The 24,327-nt window shown below is 40.7% G+C and overlaps 1 protein-coding gene across 5 annotated transcripts in view; it reads left to right on the top strand.

The window, feature by feature from the left end:
• The first annotated feature begins 6,344 nt into the window (after positions 1 to 6,344).
• The window catches only part of KIF24 (kinesin family member 24), a 60,106-nt gene continuing 42,123 nt past the window's right edge, over positions 6,345 to 24,327 (top strand). For all 5 annotated transcript variants that reach the window (XM_067744623.1, XM_067744622.1, XM_067744621.1 and 2 more), the window contains exon 1: positions 6,345 to 6,631. The gene's annotated coding sequence lies outside the window, so the exon portion shown is untranslated. The remainder of the gene's footprint in view (positions 6,632 to 24,327) is intronic.

The following is a 24,327-nucleotide window of genomic DNA, read 5'->3' as shown; positions in this document are numbered from 1 at the left end:
GGCGGGAGTAGACGCTGATGGTCTCCATGGCCCCCTTGTTGGTGCTCAATCAAGATGAGCTTGCATTTGTCAAAGGCATAAACATCAGACCCAAATCACAACCTGTTCCAGGGCAGTTCTCAGGGCTACCAACAGATGGTAATGTTACTCTAGAGAACAGTGGTTCCTTACTCAAAAAACCAAGCACACCCAACACTGTGACCTTTCCAAACCTTTCTATACCTGTAATGAGAGTTTTTAAGGATTGGAAATAATCTCAAAATGGGTTTTTGAAATGGTCTGTGCTCTCATTTACTGTTGGTGGGAGATTAAATTAGCATATCCCCTTAGGAGGACAATTTGGTAATAATTATCAAAACATAAAATGCACATTCCCTTAGACCCAGGAATTCCAATTCTAGGCATACTGACATACACAAATACATGTTTAAGATGTACACACACACAAAAAAAAAGAAAAAAAGGGCAGAAACAAATATCCATCAATATGGGAATGGTTAAATAAGTACAGTATTTCATCTATATGATGGAAGATTATGAGGCCTTTAAAAAAGTGAGGTAGAGTCAAATGTGCTGCTTGTAAAAAGATTTTCAGTGGAAAAAGAATGGCTCATAACTATGTAAAGTATGGTTCTTTTTGAGTTTAAAATTCATATGTAAACTGGTATCAGGCTTTTACTAAATATGGTGTTCTGTTTCCCTGGTCTCCCCATTTATGCTGAGAACGTTCCTTACTCTGGAAGCCAGAAGGAACCCTGTCACCAAAGAACTCGTGAAGCAAGATTTCAAATGACTGGTTCCAGGTTTAGGCTGAAACAGGTACCTGATCCCATGCTTTCCTATCAAGATGCTCAGAAAGTATTAGCAAGTTATAGGTATAGGGCACCTTGCCCCTGCTTCGAGTGGAGTCCCATGGAATGGATGTTGGAACCCCTCAATAAGCTTAGGGATCCCAGACTAGTGGGCACAGTGTCCTCCCTCCACACCACTGCTATCGCCAATACAGCATGAGGAAACAAAGTTGCTGCATGGGAGGGTGGGCCAAGAAAGACAGGCCTGGGGTGGCCATGTGGAACTACTGGGCAGAGGGGAGCAGGCCAATATTTTCCTATGGGGAGGAGGCTTAGGTTACTGACAGGGGTGCACCCAGCAAAAATGTATCTCAGTAGATACCAGTATTCAGCAGTGACCACATCTAAGAAGCAGACTGACCAACAGTTCATCTTGATGCAACAAGAAGAGCTAGGATCAGATAGATGCTCACTTTCTCTCTATGCTCTGCACCCACAGAGAGGACAGAAAGGCAGAACTCCTATTTGCCCTTCAATTGCTTGGCTTGAGCCAGCCGTCCTCTAGAATTTCTCCTTCCTTCCCCATCCATTTAACCACCTCCTCATCCTTTCAGCAACAACTCAGATGTCACCTCTCCTGTGAAGCCTTCTGGCTTCTAATCATTCCATCTTCTGGGCCTTTAACATGGCTTGAATAATCTTCTACTGTAGGGTTTGATAAGAGAAACAGAACACTATGAGCACAGTAAAGTAAGAATTTAGTATAGGGATTAGACCTTGTCCAATTAGGAAGTTGATGGAGAAATCCACACAACTCTGTCACTTCTGCATCTGGTGTTAGGCCTGAAGTCTCTGTAAGTCGGGGAGGCCAGCAGTTGGGAAGGAAAGCTGGCTGTGGAGGAGAGAAAGAACTGGAACCTGTGAGAACAAATCAACTTCTGTTCACTGTCTCCAAGCTCACTGACTCCAGTGAGTTGCAGGAGAAGCAAGGGCCCTTTGCCACAGAGCTGAACGTACATCTAGCCTAGGACTCTCAGAGCAGCTGAAGGAGGAGATTCAGCAGGAGTTGGGGGGCTGCAGGCCTGGGTGCTGTCCTGCACAACCAAGGTGAGCCAGCAGGTCAGGGTCAAAAGGTATGCCACCATGCCCGGTGTCCTTCACAGTGTACTGGCTGCTACTTCACTTCAGTTTTCCAAATCTTGCACAAAATTTTCTTGAGGTCAACCCCAACTGGAACCATACAGGAAGGGAATCCTGGGAAACTCGGTTCCAGCTCAGCTAAGTGGACACAGTACAAAGCCACCACAAGCACGCACGCCTAGTATGGTAAATCTCTGTCTGTACCTCTGGCAGGGAAGAGCCAGACTATGAGCTGTCTTCTGGGACCCAGCACAGCAGCTCTCAACAGATGTTCATTGACTCAACAGAACTGTCTCCCCACCTCCCACTCAAACAAATGTTCAGGGTACGTTCTGGGACTTTGGGAAATAGCCCAGTGTTTTCCTGAGGAGTGCCATTTACATAAAAGTCAATGGAGCTATTGTTGGAGGCTTTCTGTTTTTCTGGAGACCACGGAGCTGAAACTGTCCTGGGGTTTGAAAGTAGCCAGATTTCTCTCTCTCTCCCTCACACACATACACACACACACACACACACACACACACACGTTCTGGCACGCACAAACTCTGAGTGGATTCAAACCTCAGGGGTTAAAGAACACAGCGTCTAATATGCAAAGATGCCTGCAGCCAGGATTGCGGAGGTGAGAACTCCAGGCTGACAGCAGGCAATTCACACTTCAGAAAAGTGGCAAAGTGCCTTAGGTGGTTAAAAAAACCTGAACAAAAAAACCCTCAATGTCATCAGAAGGTTCCAGAAGCTAACGAAAAATACTCTTGGCTTTCTCTATAGATACGAGGTTCAGGACTTAGGTGCCAAAAAATAATTCACAGATAAATGGCTCTACTGATGTGCTGTGTTCCAATATTTTCATCAAATTAATCAGAGTGCTACTGCAAGCATAGTTCAACCCTCAAAGCCCTCATAAATGTACCTTTACAGACAGAAAGAGCTCTCCAAATCCTACCCCCCGACTTGTTCCTCCTAGTGTAAAATCCCTCTAGCAGAAACAGTATTTCATCCCACCATGTTATCAATTAAGCATCTACCCTGTGCAAGGTTCTTCACGTGTATCTTTTCTAATGCTCAAGACAACTCTTCACAATAAGCATTATTATCTCCAGTTTACGATGTGAAAACTGAGATTCAGAAAGTTTAAAATACTTGCCCAAAGGCATAGCTGGTCTGTGAATGCTGAGATTTGAATTCAAGTAAGTCTAACTCCAAAATCTGTATTTTTCCCCCTTTATACTGCTTTGCTTACTGTGAAAGAGCAGGACTTAGGGCACAAGTGGCCCTGAGAGAGGACACGAAAATGATTTATAAAATCATTTCCAGTTCCAGAATTCCCACCCTTTGATCTATATTCATATGGAGGATTTTAAAGTTGTCTAACTGGACTCCTTTCCACAGAAGAGGTTTTAGTTGGAGGGTGGTATAGATGAAGGTCTTGGTACCCAAAGACAACCCTGGAGGGGTAAAGTGTAGTCTGAGGCCCCTAAACTTTGTGTCTCTGAAAGGAGTGGACAGAAATGAGGCTCCCATCTTTGAATAAAGCTCTCTCTTATAACAATAGCAAAAAGATAAAACTAAAAAGAAAGAAAGAAAAAAGCTCCCAACTACCATAAATTGAATAAATTGACAAAGAAAATGTTCCCTCAACTGCACCTTTCCCTGGACATCTGCCACTCTCTTTTCTCAGAGACCAAGCTGCTGAGTCATCTTGCTATCTTTGCTATTTGGCTGAGGGAGGAAACAGGAGATTTCACCTGTAATGACATGAATATTGGCTTCTAGGATGAAGCCAAGTCAGACAAGGTTGGGACAAAAATCATTTCTAGTGAAGGAGATCTGTTAAATGGCCTATTAGTGCCATCTGCTGTACAATTCTGGAAAGCCAACATGGGGAATTCTAATACTAGAGCCTGAAAGGATTCATTCGCGCATCTAATGTCTGTTGAGTGTGTCCCATGCGACAGGCAGTGGTAACAGGATTGAAGAGTAGATGGGAAGCTGAATACTAGTGAAAGTGGAAGATGTTTAAACAGACAAGTTACCAAATGTGTTTTTTGCCTCACAAGGGTATGTGTAAGATGTAAATGTAGCAAAGAAGGGGTGATATCTTTAGGTCAAGGGGTACGCCATAAGGATTTTGAGGGATGACTAGGAGTTAACCAAGCAGAATAAAGGTGGCAAGGGGCACTCCAGGCCAAGGGAGGAGTGTGAGCAAAGACCCTCAAGCACAAGATGACATGCCATTGATAAAACTTAGTTTCTATCCCGTAGGCAATGAGGAGCCTTGGACTGGTTTTGGACATGGCTGTAATATGGTTAGGCTGACATTTTACAGAGACATTCTGACAGCAATGAAAGTGGAGAAAGAATTAGAAGGTAAGGAGGCCAACCAGTTACAAGCCTGTTGCAAACAGTCCAGATGACAAATGATACAGAGTCAAATTAAGGCAGACGCAGTGAGAAAGGAGAGGAAGGGATGAATTTGAGAGGTCTCAAAGAGAAAATCAACACTATTTGCTGTTTCACTGTCCAAGGGAGAGGGAAAGGGAGGGACTAGGTAGAAGTAGGAGGAGAATGTACGCAAATGATTCCTGTTTGGGACAAGTTGAATTTGAAGTGCGATAGACTACCCACGAAGTAAATGGACACATGCGTCTAGAGTTCAGTGATCACCTCATCCCATCTCTTCATTTCCCAAGGCTGAAATTTCCTGTTAGAGAAAGATTTTGCTTCCACTGTAGGTATCTCTGCAGCCCACCTCCCTCCATTTGGGTAAAGCTGCTTGTACATCTGGTATTCTAAGTATTTTCAGCCTCTTTCAGTCAGAAACAGCACGGCACAACACAGAAGCATGGCTGGCTTCACAGTGAGACTTAGCTCCCTAATTTAACAGTGTCTTACTTTGAGCAAAATACTTAACTATTCTAGGCCTCACTTTCCTCATCTTACAAACAAGGAAACGACAACCTACTATTCACGGTTGCTGTAGAGTTTAAAATAAATAATGTATATGTAGGGTCTGACATAGATGTACTGAATATACGAGTCTCGCTTACCCCTGTTATCATACAAGATTATCAGAAAGCTTCTCTATGTTATGTTTTAAGGGCATGCTCTTAGCTTTTATTGACAGTTGAATCAAGAAATGGCTTTTCACATTTTCTGCAAAACTACTGGTGATCACACCATGTATATCCCTGATGGCCCCACGAGATAAATTCCTCTTGATATAGCTACTAGGAAGAAATTCCACTCTTTTGAAGAATGTATCGCTTCCTGAATTATTAGTTATTTAACTGACAAGTTTTGAACTAAATTGGGTACTCAGTTACAGTACATCTGCTGGCTCCATTGGCTAGTATATTTGCTTGTTTCTATTATGAAGATAATAGCTATCATTTTTGGAAGAGTTACTACTTGTCAGGCATTGTGCCAAGTGCTTTACCTTTGTTATTTCACTTTATCTTCACAACAAGCCCACGAGGCACTACTGACAGTTTTCAGAAGAGGAAAAAGGAATTTACAGTTCAGACATGTGTCTGAGTAGTGACTCAAAAGCAGATCTGCCTGCCTCCCAACATCACTGCTCTCAGCCTCGACTCTACGTTAGCTACATTTGCCTATTTGATTGCATTAAGTTTATTTTAATTTGTCATTCATATATTTTCCCCTTAGGAGATATAATAAATACATAAGGTCCAAACCAAGCCACAACAAGGAAAAAGGAAGTTATTTTTTTAGGTAGTGGGACTCTCGTGTGACTTTCTTTACTTCTGCTATAATTGCCACGATATTATCCATTCAATAAATGAAGCTATTAGAAAATATAAAACCTCTTTTGGAAAGTATTTTAACAACAATGTTAAAACTGAGGCCCAAGGAGGGGAAGGAATGGACCTCGAGTCGCTGGACCCTACACACGGAACTCTGGGCTTCTGACGACCCACCCGATCACCACTTGCATGAGGGCAAGCAAAGCTCGCTGGGCCACTGATCCCTTCTCCCTACGCATACAGAAAAACTGAGGTCCTGCAAGCGTCTGGGGCCTAACCTAACCACGCCCCACTGCCAGCTTGGAGGAAGGAACGTCCACCTCTGACCCTACAGCGACGGGAGATTAGTCAACTGCAAACTCCCATATCTCCGAGCCTCAGTTCCGCCGCGGAGAACTAAAGCCAGTGGTCCCTCCCTAAGATTTACTCACCTTCCGAAGTGGAAGCAGGCAGGAGGCGGACCTTGAACGGAGACCTGGGGTACGTCGACCAATCCGGAGAGCTCCATTGCGCTTTGGGCGACCAACAGCTCCGGGCATTAGGATTCTGGACCCGCCTCAAAGGTGAGGTTCTCTCGCTTAGAACATCGCGAGATCTCACTTAAGTGGAGTAATTGGTTGAAAGACCGAAAGACTGAACTTGAGAGATACGCCCACTGTTTCATTAGTTCCCTGATTGGTCTTCTAGAAGAGAAGGCGGCCCACGTCCACGAGTTCCCTGGATGCCCATTGGTGAACGGTGTTGGACTGCCAGCGCGCTGGCGTCGGCGCGGGCGTTCGAACCGGCGCTTGGCGGCGTTACCATGGGGGTGCGGCCTGGCGGCAGGCTCAAGCTAGTGAGCTGACAGCACGCCTCGGTCGCCCGCCTTGGGACTCTTTGCTGTCAGCTTTTTCTCCTGTCTTCAGACAGAGGAGGAATTTGGAAGCCTCCGAGGTGAGAAATGGCAGGGGAGAACCGGGGCGGGGTGGGCTGCTCGGGAGCCTTGCTGCCTGCCCCGCGGGAGAGGGTGCGCAGGGCGCCCGCCAAGCGCGTGAGGAGGCGGGCAGTTGGGAGGGAACTGGGAGTTGACCTCTCCCGATGGTCCGAACGTTCACCCACTCGCCTACCCTCTCCCTCACTTCTCCCGTGAAACCTTTTCTGAGTCTCGAAGTCCTCTTTATCCCTTTGAACCTATAGCCCTGACTGGAACTTCTCTTAGAGAGCTTCTGTTCCTCCTTGGGTACTGCCGTGAACCCCATTCTCTTCCCTTCTACCATATAATTCTGAGGTCTTTGAGGCAAGGCAGGCATCTTTCACAATGTTTTACACATAGTAGAGTTTTCAGGAAATATTTGTTGAGTTGAATTTAATTCACCACAAATAAATTGGATTCCCCTCTATGCCCTGCCCCTTTTTCCCTCCATACAGAGACTATTTTTTATCTTTATGGGGGAAGGGGGAGGGCATCCTGATCTCATATGCAAAAGGACCTGAAAGTTTACGGTTGGGCTTTCCACTCTTCGTGAAAGGGAAAACTTTTAGATTGCTTACTACAACTCTTCCCGCATTGTGGCTTTTAGTCTGGGTCTCCCAGTGTTTTTATTAGACTCCCGGTTGGTCTTTGCTTAAAACAAACCATTCTGTTGTTGCTGTATGCCAAAAGACTTGATCTCAGTTTCTTAATGACCCACAGCTGTTGTCACATTTTAAGTGTTTTCTCTGTTGTATTTCTGTTCTGCTTGTAGTCTCTCTACTTCGGCACATATAACAGCTGCTCCGGTAGCCTATCCGTTTATCAGGTGTCCGTGATAGAACTGCATTACCAAGACTGTTGTTTCATTGTTAACTCCTAAGGCTATATTCCCAATATGCTTTGTTGATTCTTATATCAAAATCATAGCTCAATGATGACTTTAATGAAAGGATTGAAAAAAGTCAGGTATAGCAGCTCTGTTCTTATTACCTTCTTATAAAACTTTGAACATAACCTTATAGCTAAACTTTATACCTGTGGCATGTAATGGAACCCGGACTGGGGATTCAGGGTTTGGTCTTGGCTCTGTCTCTCTCACTGTGGCTGGCTTTGCAGGTCATTTAGCCCTTTTAGATTTCACGTTTTCCATGTGGAAAATCAAATGTTTGAATTAGATTAGAAGTCATGTGGCTCTATTATCAATTTAGTCAAGCGGTTGATGCCAGGTAGACATCATGCACTCAGCCTTCCAAAGACCATATAGCTGGAAGTAATAGCTACCATTATTGAGCATCTACCCTGTGCAAAGCACTATATCATATCAAGGGCTTTACATAAATATTACATTTTTCTTAGCATAAGACATTAAGCTACTGCCCACATAACATTTCATTAAAAACTGTTGGTTTATGTTGTTAATGAAAATCTTTGGCTATTCATAGTATGTCCTTGGGGTAAACTAGGGCATGATTCTCTCATCTTCCAGTTTAGGAGGAACAGCAGTTTCTTACTCTGGGCTGCAGTTTTGTTTGTAAAGTGAGGGGTTGATTGAACCATTCTTCTCAGATCCCTTCAGTTTAATTGATGAATTAATCCAGTTTCCTGCGCTGGCTCAGCAAACCTATTCATAATTTGTTCAGAGTAGGCCCTCAACAGATTTTGTTAAATGAGTAATAGGATTCTACTTCTTGTACTTTTGAGTGTTGTGGTCATTGTATACTTTCCGAGATATTGCCTCAAGGATTTTGATGTTCATATCCTATTAAACAAGAAGACTTTTCCATAGGCATAAACTAATAGGTACCATTCGTACTGGAAAAATTCAGTTTTCCACAAGTTTGTCTTTTTCCTGTGTAGGGAAAAACCAAATATGCGGGGTCCCCACAATTCTCTGTGACACCAGCTGGGTGTCCTACCGTTTAACTCAATCTAACAGTTTACCTGGAGATAGTGTCAGGTCCCAGAGGTTAAGGGCTTAGTCCCACAAGACTGCTCCCATACCACTTCAGATGCCAATCACCACTAGTTAGGTCCCCAGATACCCAAACTTCTCTCAGATTTGGCTACAAATTGGAGGTTCCCACGTCCCCCTCCTCAGGTTTGATTAATTTGCTACAGCAGCTCCCAGAACTCAGAGAAACACGTTTATCACCATCAGAAGTTATCTTGCTTATTTGATTATTGATTATCTCCTTCCATTAGAATAATAGCACCTTGAGGGCAGTGACCTTATCTGTTTTGTTCCTCAATGTCTAGAAAGGGCCCAGCTCATAAAAGTCCCTCAAGCTATTTCTTGAATGACTGGATGAAAGGTTTTTGTTGTAACTGTGACCATAACTGTGCCCATAGCAATTCGTTTGAGTGATAGAAACTTCCTTCATTTTTTTGCTCAGGGGCAGTGAGTCAGGGCACCACCAACTCTGCTTTAGTTTTCTTGAGTAATCAAACTACCCTGATACAAAAGTTTCTATCACCTATGACTGCAAATGGTATCAAATGCTTTTGTATAGTTCTAAAAATAATGTAGGGATATTTATTCGTTAAATAATTATGGAATGTTTATTATTCCCAGACATTGTATTAGATTCCAGGGATAAAAAGATCAATAAGACACATTCCTTGACCACAAGATCATATTCTAATGGAGGAAATAGACATACTCATAGATAATTATTACAGAATGTAACTGCAATGATAGAGATATGCAAAAGGTATGATATGAACATAGAAGGGAAATCCAACCACATCTGGGGAGACCAGAAAAGAACTCATTTGTGTTTTAATCAATGGGTAAGAGGTAGACAGGTAAAGTGAGGTTTGATGAGAGTTGGAGGAGACCATTTAAGAGCACAATGTGAATAAATGCACAGAGATAAGCTGACTAAACTGAAGAGTAGGTGGGAGAGAGAGGAATGGGCTAGACTGTAGAAGGCTTTGTAGGACATGCTAAGGAGCTTGGACTTTGTCCTTTAGATAGGTGACAGGATGCCACTGAAAGGTTTTAAATAAGGGAGCAGCATGGTCATAACTGTGCTTTCAAAACAATGACCTGGTTCTGTAGTGTGGAGGATGGTTTGGAGGGGGCAAAACTGGAGGCAGGGAGAGCGGTTAAGAGACATGTAATGATCTAGGTGAACCACCATCTGAGGCAGAACCACCAGGGCTGTGGTAGTAGGAATGAGGATAGCAAAGAGGAAATCTGACAGATATTTAGGAGATTAAATTGACTGGACCTGTTGATCAGATTTGGGATTAAAGGAGAAGGAGGAGTCTAAGGATGCTTCCTAGTTTAGCTCTGAGTGACTGGATAGATAGTATTTTGTCACTTACCCTACCTCAGCCCTCACTTCCCCAAGGAACAAAGAGATGGAGGAACAGATTTTGTGGGGAGTTAATGAGTTTGGTTATTGACAAGTAGTTCAGATGCTGAATCATGAGGACATTTTGATAGTGATACCTGCATGTTTTTGCTGCAAGACAACTGTAAGATTGTTAGTTTTATTGTGAGGTGAACTAAAGTTACACTGGAATTCTGAAAGTACTCAGTTAATAACATTGTGCAATATCCAGGCCAAAAAGACTAGTTGAGATTTCACAAGCAATGAGGAGCAGTACTGTGTCTCTTATAGTCTTTTTTTTTTTTTGCGGTATGCGGGCCTCTCACTGTTGTGGCCTCTCCTGTTGTGGAGCACAGGCTCCGGACGCGCAGGCTCAGCGGCCATGGCTTACGGGCCCAGCCGCTCCATGGCATGTGGGATCTTCCCGGACCAGGGCACGAACCTGTGTCCCCTGCATCGGCAGGCGAACTCTCAACCACTGCGCCACCAGGGAAGCCCTCTTATAGTCTTTTAAGTTACCTGCTTATGCTGGGATTTGATTGGTTAAAACTAGTGGTGTAGAATTATGTAGCCAACAAATAGATATCTAATCACTTTCAAAAACAAATTCATGTAGTTTTTAATAAATTATGCCTTTGTTTCTTCATTTGTATAAAGTGAGGTGATGACAACGTCCATCTCTCACAAAAAGTCTTGGAAGATTAATCAGGTAGCATAATTATGTATTAATAATTTAGATCCCAGTGAATGGAATTGTTGTTTTAATCGTTCTTTGCTTTCTCAGCATCACTCCTTTAGAAATAATTTCTGGTGCCATTGTGGCAACGGTTCCCAAGAGGATGTAACCCTGAGTAAAAGCATCTCTGTCATCTTAATAATTCATAAAAACTGATTGTAATCGTTATTTTTCCAATTAAACATGTGAGATATATTTTGTTGAAAGTATTTTATAACTGCAAAATGGCAAAAAATCTGAAAATGACAACTTCTGCAATTGGATTAGACCAAGATTTAAAAAATAAAACACTGAGTTTAAACCCAATATTGGTTACCACCTGTTCCTGGGAATTCTTTCAAAATTAAACCTCTATATTTAGAGAGGTAATACTTAAACTGTTTTAAGATAACTGGGTTCAACAATTTTGTTATGCTTATTTTTAGGTGATTGCTCCCATGTTTTGCACCAGACTTAGAAATTTTTAAATGTCATAGTGGGGCTCTTGAAAGGAATTGCAGTAATTGCAAAGCATTAGCTACTTAACCATAAACAAAGGTGAAGCTTGTTTTTCAGTTACAAAAAGAAACAATCTTTCAAAAACTACTTTTGGGTATAACTCACATGATTTGTATCCCCAAATTCACATCCAGCCTTAAGAATTACATTAGGTATCATATATTCTCACTCTTTGCAGCTGTTGTTTTAAGCAGCTGTCTAGTATCCCTTGTCTTTTAAGACCAGTGGTCTATAGATAGAATAATCCCTAGAGTTTGAAATAACTTAATTCCCTTGTTGGAGGAAAAGTGTATACTTTATTATCCACCTTTTAATCTCTCACTGATAATAATGCATTTCTTGTGTTCTTAATTAGGGGTCTTATGCCTAATGTGGGGTACACAAACATCTTAATGCAAATTCATTGAGAATGTTGGGTTTGTATTTTATCTGTTACTAATGGTACAGTGGGTTCGATGACTTTTTAAAAAAGTTATCATTATTAGTGGTTGCCTAGGGCTGGATGGGTTGGGGGTTTAGTATGTAAATATATTAAAAGCCATTGAATTCACTTTAAATGGGTGAATTCTACGGTATGTGAACTATATCTCAATAAAGTTGTTATATATGTATATTTTGAAAAATTAATTAATTAATTAATTTTGTGGTACGCCGGCCTCTCACTGTTGTGGCCTCTCCCGTTGTGGAGCGCAGGCTCAGCGGCCATGGCTCACGGGCCTAGCCGCTCCGTGGCATGTGCGATCTTCCCGGACTGGGGCACGAACCCGTGTCCCCTGCATCGGCAGGCAGACTCTCAACCACTGCGCTACCAGGGAAGCCCTATTTATTTATTTTTGGCTGTTTTGGGTCTTCGTTTCTGTGCGAGGGCTTTCTCTAGTTGTGGCAAGTAGGGGCCACTTTTCATCGCGGTGTGCGGGCCTCTCACTATCGTGGCCTCTCTTGTTGCGGAGCACAGGCTCCAGACGCACAGGCTCAGTAGTTGTGGCTCACGGGCCTAGTTGCTCCGCAGCATGTGGGATCTTCCCAGACCAGGGCTCGAACGCGTGTTCCCTGCATTGGCAGGCAGATTCTCAACCACTGCGCCACCAAGGAAGCCCTATTTTATTAAGTGGTCCTTGTCACAGTTTAGGGGAACTCAGTTGAAGAAATATTTCTTGGCAATCAGAAGCTATTTTAGTCCTTGTATTTCATACTACCTCTGTATTAATGAGAGCGTATAATATGTTCTAATGCCTGCTGACCTTCCCGTGTAGTCCCTTACTTTCAGGAGCAGTATATTCATTTAAAACATGTATAATTGAGGAAGTAGAAAGTGGAAAATAGTAAGGTGTTCGAAAAGGCCACTGAGGTTTAGCGTATCAAAGCTGTGTAACCTTAGGCAAGTCACTTAATCATTCAGAGCCTCAGTTACCACACAAAATGAAGGTGTTGGATCAGATCCTAGTTCTCAAACTCTGATGCCCACAGGGCTAACCAATTAAAGTAAATAAATAAAGTTGGTGGGTATAAAGGAACCGGGAGCAGGGGACCATGGCGTATGGATAGTATATGCTCTTCTAAAGAGATCAGCTATAACTCAATTTTGATCCGTTGTTGCTTTATCTTGTAGGCCCAATGTAACTGTATCTTTAATTTTCAAGAAAAGCAGAAACTGGATTTTTTTTTTTTTTTTTTTTTTTTTTTTTTTTTTTTTTTTTGCGGTACGCGGGCCTCTCACTGTTGTGGCCTCTCCCGTTGCGGAGAGCAGGCTCAGCGGCCATGGCTCACGGGCCCAGCCGCTCCGCGGCATGTGGGATCTTCTAGGACCGGGGCACGAACCCGTGTCCCCTGCATCGGAAGGCGGACTCTCAACCACTGTGCCACCAGGGAAGCCCTCTGTGAACTTTTTTGTATGTGCCTCCTGAAGCACACATGCAGAAGCTTTTCTGAGGTATATACCTAGGAGTTGAGTTGCTTGGTTGTATACTGTATGAACACTCAACTTGGTAAGATAATGCCAAAGTGTTTTTCAGTGTTTCTGATTTAGCCCCATGATCCTTTACCCTGAGAGTTCTCCATAACTCTCTGCCTTCTCTAATTTATTGTATTCTCTCCTTCCACACCTTTTTCCCCTTAGTGAATATAACCTGCCTCACTGCCCCTTATTTTCTTTCTAGACAACCATATGTTCTCTGCCATTAAGAACTTTTCCTCTAACATAATAGAATCATATTTAGAAATAAATATTACACTTTTACAGTTACATTATAAATAACTTGTTAAAAATGCCTTTTAAATGCTTTTCCATGCAGAAATATTTATTTTAAAATTTAATGGTCATTTAAAGAACTTTGTAAGTTTTATTTGTCAGGTTTGATCTAAGATTAATTACATTTAAGTTCTGTTTACTGTGTGGTTTTTTTAATTACCTCACAAATGATCAGGTTATTTCTGGCATTTGTGAACTTTTAGTTTCCAGGGTTGCTCAGCATAAATAATTTGAAATTTTATTTTCGAACGGAGAGGATTTTTTTAAACTTGGGAACATGAATTATTTCTGAAGTAACTTTGAATATTTTTCTTTTAAAAAGGCTGTGACACACAGATGCTTTCAACTTTTGTTTTTTCTACTATAAATGCTACCCAAAGCCACATTTTACTTTCCTCTTCATTATATTCTTTGTAACAAAAATAAATACACCTTTAAAGAGGAATTATTTAATTAACCATTATAAAAATAACAAAGATTATTTGATACTATGAAATCCATGTACAAACGAGTCAGACTTTTTTCTCTTTTTTTTAAACAGGCTGGTTTATTTTATTTAAAATAAGTAAGGGGGCTTCCCTGGTGGCGCAGTGGTTGGGAGTCCGCCTGCCGATGCAGGGGACGCGGGTTCGTGCCCCGGTCCGGGAGGATCCCACGTGCCGCGGGGCGGCTGGGCCCGTGGGCCATGGCCGCTGAGCCTGCGCGTCCGGAGACTGTGCTCCGCAACGGGAGAGGCCACAACAGTGAGAGGCTCGCGTAACGCAAAAAAATAAATAAATAAATAAAAATAAAATAAAATAAGTAAGGGTAGAGTTCCTAAGATTCTTCATAGAATGAAATTGGCTTTGGTTTATGCATTATTAGACTTACACTGAATTACTTCTTGAAAATTATTGGCATCACACCCACCTAGAACATGTTTGGTATGCCCTTCTAATTTATTCAACTGAAGCTCTTGAAATTTTCATTCTGTGCTAGAAGAGTGTAAAAAATAACTCAGCCTGTGCATTCTTAATAGCTCTTGACCACAGCTCACATTTCCCCAGAAAACTTCAATACATTTTCTCAATTTCTTCCATGGTTAATTTTGTTTTTGATAATTATAGAAGTGAATGTTTTAGGAAAAGCACTTTTCTCTGTTAGATACTAGTGTAACATCTAAAATTTAATGGTACAGTGTTTCTTTTTGGAGTGATAAAAGTGCTCTAAAATTGGATTGTGGTGATGGTTGCACAACCTTGTGATTATACTAAAAACTATTGAATTGTACACTTTAAATGGGTGAGTTTTTTGGTATGTGAATTATATCTCAGTAAAGTTATTAAAGTTTAATGATGTCCTAGAGGGATTTATTGACCCTTTTTTTCCTTTTCCTCTTTGATAATTGAAGTTTTGGGAATGTCACATAAATTTGAGAAACTAAAAATAGCTTGGATGCTTTAGAACTTGGGCCATTTTCCCCCTGTTTTTCTGATTGGCAAGGAATATATAGACCTTAGATTTAAGTTTTCTACTTTTATAGTGATCAAAAACCTTTATTAGAGATATTGAATAATCTTGACAATTATACAAGCAACAGTAGATTATGCTATTTTCTTCAAATTTGTTTCACTACTTGTTTTTCTCAGTTAAATTAGACTGATTTAAGAAATTTTTTCCTTTATTAGCAGATGTCATTTAGGTCAGTGAAAAAAGAGCTACGGTAAATAGTATGATCATTTTAACTTTTTTCCAAAGGCCTAAGAAAGGAAAATCACAAAATTTTCAGTCACTAAATGTTAAATAGATTTAAACTAACAATGACACTATATGATTTTATTTTACGACAAATTGTAGAAAATACAACTCATCTATAGCGACAGAAGGCGAGTCAAAGATTACCTGGGATCAAGGGTGGAGGAGAGAGTTGATTGCCAAGGGGCCTTAGGAACTTTTCTGATGGGACTGTCTTGATTGTATTTTGATTAATGTGGTGGTTACATGGTTATATATTTGTCAAAACTTATGGAACTGTACACTTAAAATGGGTCTAGTTTGTTATACATAAATTATACCTCAGTAAAGTTGATTAAAAGAAAATCAATTAAAATGACCACACATACACATGACTTATATTTGTATCAAGTGTTGGTCTTTTGATATGTAGCATCATCTAGTGTTTGCACATTATATATAGTAACCAGGCACTTATGTCAACTATTTATGCCAGTGAAGGAGAGAAAAGTATTTGTACAATTGTCATCGATGAAACAGTATTACATTAGTAGAAGCCTACACATAGCATTACTATTAATTAATTAGTATATTTTGCAAGTATAGTACATCTACTTCAGTATATCTAATTTCTTACCTTTAGATTCTGTTATGTATTCAGCTTTTCATCAGTCGAATAATAGAAACCATCTTTTAATAGTGTTAAAAGTTTTTAATATGTTTTATCTATTTGTTTCTAATAAGTCAACACTTCCTACATGCCAGGCACAGTGATCCAGTGCTGAATAAGAGAGCATAGCTCCATCCTTATGGAGTACTTTACAATTTTAAAATTAGTTTTACATAAATTTTTTTTTTTTTTTTTTGTGGAACACGGGCCTCTCACTGTTGTGGCCTCTCCCGTTGCAGAGCACAGGCTCTGGATGCACAGGCTCAGCGGCTATGGCTCACGGGCCCAGCCGCTCCATGGCATGTGGGATCTTCCCGGATCGGGACACGAACCCGTGTCCCCTGCATCGGCAGGCGGACTCTCAACCACTGCGCCACCAGGGAAGCCCTAGTTTTACATAAATAATTTTATCACATCCTTTGAGAGAGGGAAATAAAACTCAGAGAAACTAAGTGACTTTGTCCAAGTTTACACAGCTAAATGACTGAGAGTTATCTGATTCCAAATTCAGGTTCAGGCAGTTTAGGTGGGTAGAGTTACATAGTTTAGGTGGATGAATGGAAAATTTGAGGGGACATGTTAAATAGTTGGATCTTATCCACATCCTGGAATTTGAATAAACTTCCTTAATTGTGTATAAAGTTGCATGTATTCCCCTTCCAGTTTATCTTCTCTGCCACCAGGATAAGAAAGTTTGAATTTCTGCCAACTGGATTTCTTCCAAGACCCTATTTCTGATTGTTACCCCAACAGCTGAGACCTAGCAGTCTCTGGGTTTGTCACAAAGGAGCACTCTGCATACTAGTGACATTGAACGTGAGTGGGCCCTACATGTAAAAACCTGCCCATCTGGCCTCCGTTGGATTTTGCTGATTTGCAGGGCATTTTCCAGGTGGTGGTAGCTGTGAAAGATTCCATGCTGCAGCACAGATCTGCAGGAGACAGCCACTCTGTTGAGCAGGGTAGATAGAGGGCCTGTTAGGGGGGCTGGCAAGGAGCTGTCTGCAGCTACTTTTGAAGGAGGCAGCATGGAATAGTGCAAAGAACATGGGACTAGCCATGAGAAGACCTAAGTTTGAATCTTAGAACTGTCACTTGATAGCTGTGTTACCTTGGGCAGGCAACTCAATTCATTCCAGTCTTTCTCCTCCTAAGTAAAATGAGGGCATAATATGTGCATTATGGATGAATCTCATAATCATTATGCTAAGTGAAAGAACCCAGATACAAAAAAGAATATATTGTATAATTCCATTTATATAAACTTTTAGAAAAGCAAACTTATGTATAATGGCAGAAACATCATACAGATCAGTGGTTGCCTAGGGCCAGGGGCAGAGGGAAGGATGGAATGCAAAGAGGCGTGAGGAATCTTTTGAGGATGATGGAAATATTCTGTATTTTAATTGTGGTGATGGTTTCACAGGTGTATTCAACTGTCAAAACGCATGGATTTGTACCCTATTGTGCACACACACCCAAAAGGGGATCTTGAAGCTATTTCAGGGCTTAATAAGAAAGAATTGAGGGAATTCCCTGGCAGTCCAGTGGTTAGGACTTAGCGCTTCCACTGCAGGGAACATGGGTTCCATCCCTGGTCAGGGAACTAAGATCCCGCATGCTGTGTGGCACGGCCAGAAAAAGAAAGAAAGAAAGAAAAACTTGAAATAGATTTGGATTATTTACCATTTGTACAGGAGGGGAGAGAAGCAGCACAGATTGGTATTTGTGTTGTGTATTTATAGGCTGCATATTTACCCTTTCTGCTCTAGGTTACCCAGTAAAGTTATAGCTAATATAATAGGAATTCTCCAATACTAAACAAAATCAACAATCATCCATCTTGACCTCTAACTCTTCCTTTACCCCTTTGTCATTTTTATCTGAATTTTTATGAACTATTAATAGGGGACATTTGAAATCAGATTTCTTAAAATATTTGAAATACTTAATTTACTAAAAATTTTTATTTATATTCCATTGTCCGGTCATTCTGCTTCTTAGTGGTTATTATATCCTATCACCTTTATGTTGAGGAACTCTATTGACATCCTTATAGTCACAGTGCGACAAAGATGTCAATTGTAAATGCTTAACTCCAGTATGTAGGGAGGGCTGCAAGAAATAAAATGGAAATGACTTGCCCTCCCCAGCCCCCCAAATTCTCATCCTGTATTCTATTAGTGATTGTAAATGCCTCAATGTCCTTCTTAATAAAGCCTCCCAGAAGCCACAACTAACTGTTTGGGGTTGACACTGAAGTCAGAACTTGATCTAGAAATACTATTCAGTAACTCAAATATGAAGTGAGTAGTGACTTTCCTGGATTAGCTACTTGTAGCTGTATAGCGTTATTCCTGATCTCCAAAGGGAAGAGAAGGGCCGGTGTGGTTGTGCTTATTCTGTCCCCTCTTTCCCTAATGCCCAGGCCCTCTTTGCTTAAGACTTGCCAGGAATATGTAACCTTTAGCTGGATGTGGGACAAAGGGCAGCTACTTCTAAAACAGAGATATGTGTTTCTTGGAAGAAAGCTGATTTTAGGTTTTGGCCAGGAAATATACAAGATGAATCTCTCAAAGACTAAGGCAATTGATAGAAACACATGAAATATATAAAACCCATGAATTAATAATGAATTTGAACCTGCCTCGCCCCCTCAAAAAAAAGCAAAAGCAAAACCCCAAAAGAACTCATTGGACACCATCCAAAATAGGGCACTACTACAACTTAACTCTGAAAATTAGAAATTAAAAGAAAGAATACTTTTATGCCCGCCTTCATGTGCAAACTCTACTTTGGATAATCAAAGAGCCCTAGTTGTTGACAGAAAGTTTTTCTTTGTAGGAAAATTCCACAAAGAATGATAGATTCAGAAAATCACCGTTTTGCAACCCCAGTGAAATAATTGAGGCAGGTAGCGATCAACAGAGGATGAAACCATTGGATTGATTGGTTGATGAGAGAACTTTACAATGAAGGAAATCAGTCTGCAATTTGCAGACATTTGTATGTATTCTGATGTGATGTATTATGAAGCACATGATAACACCTATGAAGTATTTTTGCCCCAAATGTGGAACTTGATTCTAATATAGGGTTGCCAGATTAAGCCAACACAAAACAGGACACTTAACCACTGTGCCACCAGGGAAGCCCCAACAGGGTTTTTAAAATAGAATTCTGGTATAACCAGACTAAATAAAATAGTTTATGTAAAGTACTTAAGCATAGCGCTTGGCATAAAATAAAACTTAGTAAATTTTAGTTTCATCAGATCATCAAGGTAGTATGACCATCAGCTGAAATAATGGGATTGGCCTTGTTATATAAAATGTGTTTTTTTTTAACAGGGTATTTATTTATTTTTATTTATGTATTTTTGGCTATGTTGGGTCTTTGTTGCTGTGCGCAGGCTTTCTCTAGTTGTGGCGAGCTTGCGGTGTGAGGGCTTCTCATTGCGGTGGCTTCTCCTGTTGTGGAGCACGGGCTCTAGGCATGCTGGCTTCAGTAGTTGCGGCACGTGGGCTCCAGGACACATGGGCTTTGTTGCTTCACAGCATGTGGGATCTTCCCGGACCAGGGATCAAACCCATGTCCCCTGCATTGGCAGGTGGATTCTTAACTACTGCACCACAGGGGAAATCCCTATATAAAATGCTTCTTTGACCTATATGAAGTATTCAGGGTGATATTGGTAAAGACACTGTATATGTTAGGCTCTTCTTGGTTGTAAGGACTCTGAGATTGTGTCCATTACCTTGGATGATGGGTCTTGTAGAGAGTTAGGAAATAGAAAAAATGGCTCCATAGCCACATAAGCAGGCTTAATGGAGTATTCTTTATATTTTTTGATGTGGACCATTTTTAAAGTCTTTATTGAATTTGTTACAATATTGCTTCTGTTTTATGTTTTGGTTTTTTGGCCATGAGGCATGTGGGATCTTAGCTCCCCAAGCAGGGATCAAACCCACACCCCCTGCGTTGGAAGGTGAAGTCTTAACCACTGGACCGCCACGGAAGTCCCTTAATGGAGTCTTTTAATCATTTAGTTGCCTTAGGTAAAAAGTAGAAATGGTAGAACCTTTTGTCCTGTGTCCTGTCTAAGCAGATTCTGTTCATTTGACAAATATTTGTTGCTAGCACAGTGCTAGGCTGGGTGGGATCGTATTCCTTTTCTCTTTAAGAATTCTCACTATAAAAAAAAAAAAAGCTCACTATAGTATAAGGCAGAGCCACCTTATCGTCTCTGGAACAAGGCTGGCAATAAATTAAAAAATAAAAAATATAAGTCTGTAATACATACCCTGTAAGTTTTACAATTAAAACACTATAGCTGGAAGAGAGAAATCACATCTCCCTGAGGTAATTCATCTATTCAGCAAACATTATAATAGTGTGGATTGTTTTTAATGGCTATAACAAACAGGTATGAAAATGCTTAAATAGAAAAGTAGATTTCAGTATAGTTATGAGTACAGTGTAAAATAGTGCACTTAAAAGGCTGGGAGGTGGGGGGGAGGTGGACGAAATAGGTGAAAGGGACTGAGAGATACAGACCTCTGGTTATATAATAAAGTAGTCATGGGGATATAGTATACAGCGTAAGGAATATGGTCAATAATATTGTAAGAACTTTGAGGATAGATGGTTACTGGACTTATCATGGTAATCATTTCTTAACTTATGCAAATGTCAAATCATTATGTCATACACTTGAAACTAATATAATATTGTACATCAACCATATATTTTTTAAAAAGGCTAGAGGGAAAAACACCAAAATAGTAACAAGTAGTTGTATCAGATCAATTTGGGGAGATTGGGAAGAAGGGAAGTAGATAAAATTAAAAATATATATTTTAAAATCAGTAATATAGTTACATAGTTTCACAATTTACAAAACAGCTCTTCGAGGTCTTGCTCTGGGTGATGGAGACAGCAGTGAAATAGAAATAACAATAGGAAAGGTAATAATAACTACCACATTTATTGGCATAAGTAGTCTCCTTCCCATGCTTACCTTCCACCAACTAGTCCCCCCACACCAGTATTATTACTTTCTTGTGCATCCTGTCAAAGATATTTTATGCCTGATAAGCGAATATATAGGTCTATTATAGATAAATTATCTCTTTCTCTTTAACAAATGATACCTTTACTATACAAACTGTTCTGTACCTTGTTTTAGTCGCTTAATATATTGTAGAGCTTTCTTTCTCTTCAGTAATATTTTGAGAGTTTATTCTTTATAGTTGCTACATAGTATTATGTTTAATGGAGTACCATAATTTATTTAACCAGTCTCTATTCCATTTCTTTGCTATTATATAAAGTGCAGCAATGAATAATTTTGTACCTATGTCATTTTATACTTGTACGTAGTATCTATAGGATATGTTCCTAGAAGTGGAATTGCTAGGTCAGTGTATTTGTATTTGTAATTTTGATAGATATATCAATGCAGTACAATCATAATCACCTGGGGAAACCTTTTCAGTGTTCTTATGTCTGTTCCCCCTCAAGATCTGGGAGGGTTTTTTTGTTTTGTTTTCTTATGGATCTGGGATGGGCTCAGGTATCTATATTTTTTAAAGTTCCTGGAGTGATTCTGATGATTATCCCAGAAGAAGAGAGGGGCTGGACCTTTGTGAAATGAAATGTGGTACAAAGAAGCATATCTAATTTAAAAAAAATTTTTATTGGAGTATAGTTGATTTACAATGTTGTGTTAGTTTCTACTGTACAGCAAAGTGAATCAGTTATACATACACATATATCTACTCTTTTTTAGATTCTTTTCCCATATAGGTCATTACAGAGTATTGAGTAGAGTTCCCTTTGCTATACAGTAGGTCCTTATTAGTTATCTATTTTATATATAGGAAGCATATCCAATTTTAAAACAAAAGAACATAGGCTAACTATAGGGCTCAGAAAGGTACTATGCTGCCAATTTATGTAGAAGCATGCTGTTGGCTGCTATAATCTGCATGTCCAGATTACTGCTAACTCCGGTATCTTCCCCTCCCGTGATATTATGGGATATCCAAGCATCACAATATAAATATGTTGGTCTTGAAGGTACTGATTAAGGGATGCAATAGAAGCCATGATTATCAGAGTTGGATTGGGAAATGTTGGGTATGTCACTGAGGGAATAAGTATGTGAAATACAGGATCTTGTACAGCCTGTGGAAATTGAGAAGTCTGCATAGCACTTAACCTCTTCCCCTAGGTTAGGCTGAGCCAAGTAGGGAATATAACTTTTTAGAAATAACTTAAAACACACCAAAACATTGAAGGCTTATTCTTTTCTAGGTTCTGGGTGAGTAGCAGTAATACAGTAATAGTAATACAGAAATAACAATCTCAGTAGTGATAGCTACCAACACTTACTGGGTACTACGTACATACTGGGCATTATTGCTGATTAATAATTGCATTATTACAAGTATTTTCTCATTGAATCCTAACCCTAGAAACTGTGGGGACTATTGTATTTCCATTTTACAGTTGAGAAAAATGAGTTTCAGAGATGTTAAATAAGTAACTTGCTGAAGGTCACACATTTATTTTATAGGATTGTTTAGAGGTTAACAAAGTGCTTAGAACAGTGCTTGGTACATAATAAATGCTCAGTACGTACCAGCTGCTATTATTGTTATTACTGAAGCACAGAGTAAATACCAGTTATCCCTTGCTAGGGCATGCCTCACAGAAGAAAAATGTAAATAGGGTTTTTCCAAGGAAAAACGGGTATTCCAGGTAGAAGACACTATAGTAAAGGGATTGATTGGTGGCCTGGTTTAACTACTGCGTAGGGTGGTAAAATGGTAGAAGAGGCTGAGATAAGAAAGAAGGCTTCACGGGGGTGAAGAGAAGCTATTGAGCTCTCTTGAAAGAATGGACATGGCTCATTTTAGTAGGCAGAGGGAGTTGGGAACATTTCAGGCAAAGATACAGCATTTAAAAAGGCATAGAAGCTGTCAGTGTTGCAGTTACCTACTGCTGTGTAGTAAACTACCCCAAAACTTAGTGGCTTGAAACAATTACTGTTTTATTTGCTCACATTTCTGGTCTCACCTGGGACCATCATATGGCTGCAGTCATCTGGTGGCGCCACTGGGGCTAAATAGTCTCAGATGGCTTCTCTAATATGTCTGGCTTTGAATATGGCTGTTGGCTGGGTTTCTTCACATGACAGCAGAAGAGTCCCTAGAGAACAGTAGAAGCTGCAAGGGCTCTTGAGGACTAGGCATGGAAGTCACATAGTGTCATTTCCACCACATTGTGTTGGCCAAAACATGTCACAAAGCCAGCCTAGAGGCTTCCCTGGTGGAGCAGTGGTTGAGAATCTGCCTGCCAATGCAGGGGACACGGGGTCAAGCCCTGGTCTGGGAAGATCCCACATGCCACGGAGCAACTGGGCCCGTGAGCCACAATTACTGAGCCTGCGCGTCTGGAGCCTGTACTCCACAACAAGAGAGGCCGCGACAGTGAGAGGCCCGCGCACCGCGCTGAAGAGTGGCCCCTGCTTGCCCCAACTAGAGAAAGCCCTCCCACAGAAACGAAGACCCAACACAGCCATAAATAAATTAATTAATTAATTAAAAAAAATAGCCAGCCTAGATGCAACAGGAGAAATAAATTCCATCTCTTGATGGAAGGACCTGCAAAGAATTTGTGACTTTTTTTTTTTTAATCTACCACAAATGGAAAAGGGCAGGATGAGTTTAGAATGTGTTACTTATTAGCCCCTTTGGCCTTTTCTTTAGCTTAAGTAGCATTTCCTCCAACATTTATTACACAGGGTCCTTTTTTTTAAAAAAAAAAAAATTACTTATTTGGTTGCATGGGGTCTTAGTTGTGGCAGGCGGGCTCCTTAGTTGTGGCTTGTGGGCTCCTTAGTTGCAACACATGGACTCCTTAGTTGTGGCATGCGAACTCTTCATTGCAGCAGGCATGTGGGATCTAGTTCCTTGACCAGGAATCGAACCCGGGCCCCTTTCATTGGGAGTGCAGAGTCTTACCCACTGTGCCACCAGGGAAGTCCCAACACAAGGTCCTTTAATCATCACTTTTACCTGGCCCTGACCTCTTTCTGTGTTTCTCCTAGAGTGAAGATAAAGTATAAACTAAAATGAAAAACAAAAAAGCTTTACCAAGAACTAACTAATAGAATTTTGAAAACTCTGAATTATTATTTTTTAAAATAAATAAATTTATTTATTTATTTAATTTTGACTGCATTGGGTCTTCATTGCTGCGCGCGGGCTTTCTTTAGTTGTGGCTAGCAGAGCCTACTCTTCATTGCGGCGCACGGGCTTCTCATTGCAGTGCCTTCTCTTTTTGCAGAGTACGGGCTCTAGGCGCGCAGGCTTCTGTAGTTGTGGCTGGTGGACTCTAGAGCACAGGCTCAGTAGTTGTGGCACATGGTCTTAGTTGCTCCGCGGCCTGTGGGATCTTCCCGGACC

This window comes from Pseudorca crassidens, chromosome 7 (assembly GCF_039906515.1).
Source record: "Pseudorca crassidens isolate mPseCra1 chromosome 7, mPseCra1.hap1, whole genome shotgun sequence".
NCBI classification, from domain to species: Eukaryota; Metazoa; Chordata; class Mammalia; order Artiodactyla; family Delphinidae; genus Pseudorca; species Pseudorca crassidens.
This window is presented reverse-complemented; position numbering and strand designations above follow the sequence as displayed.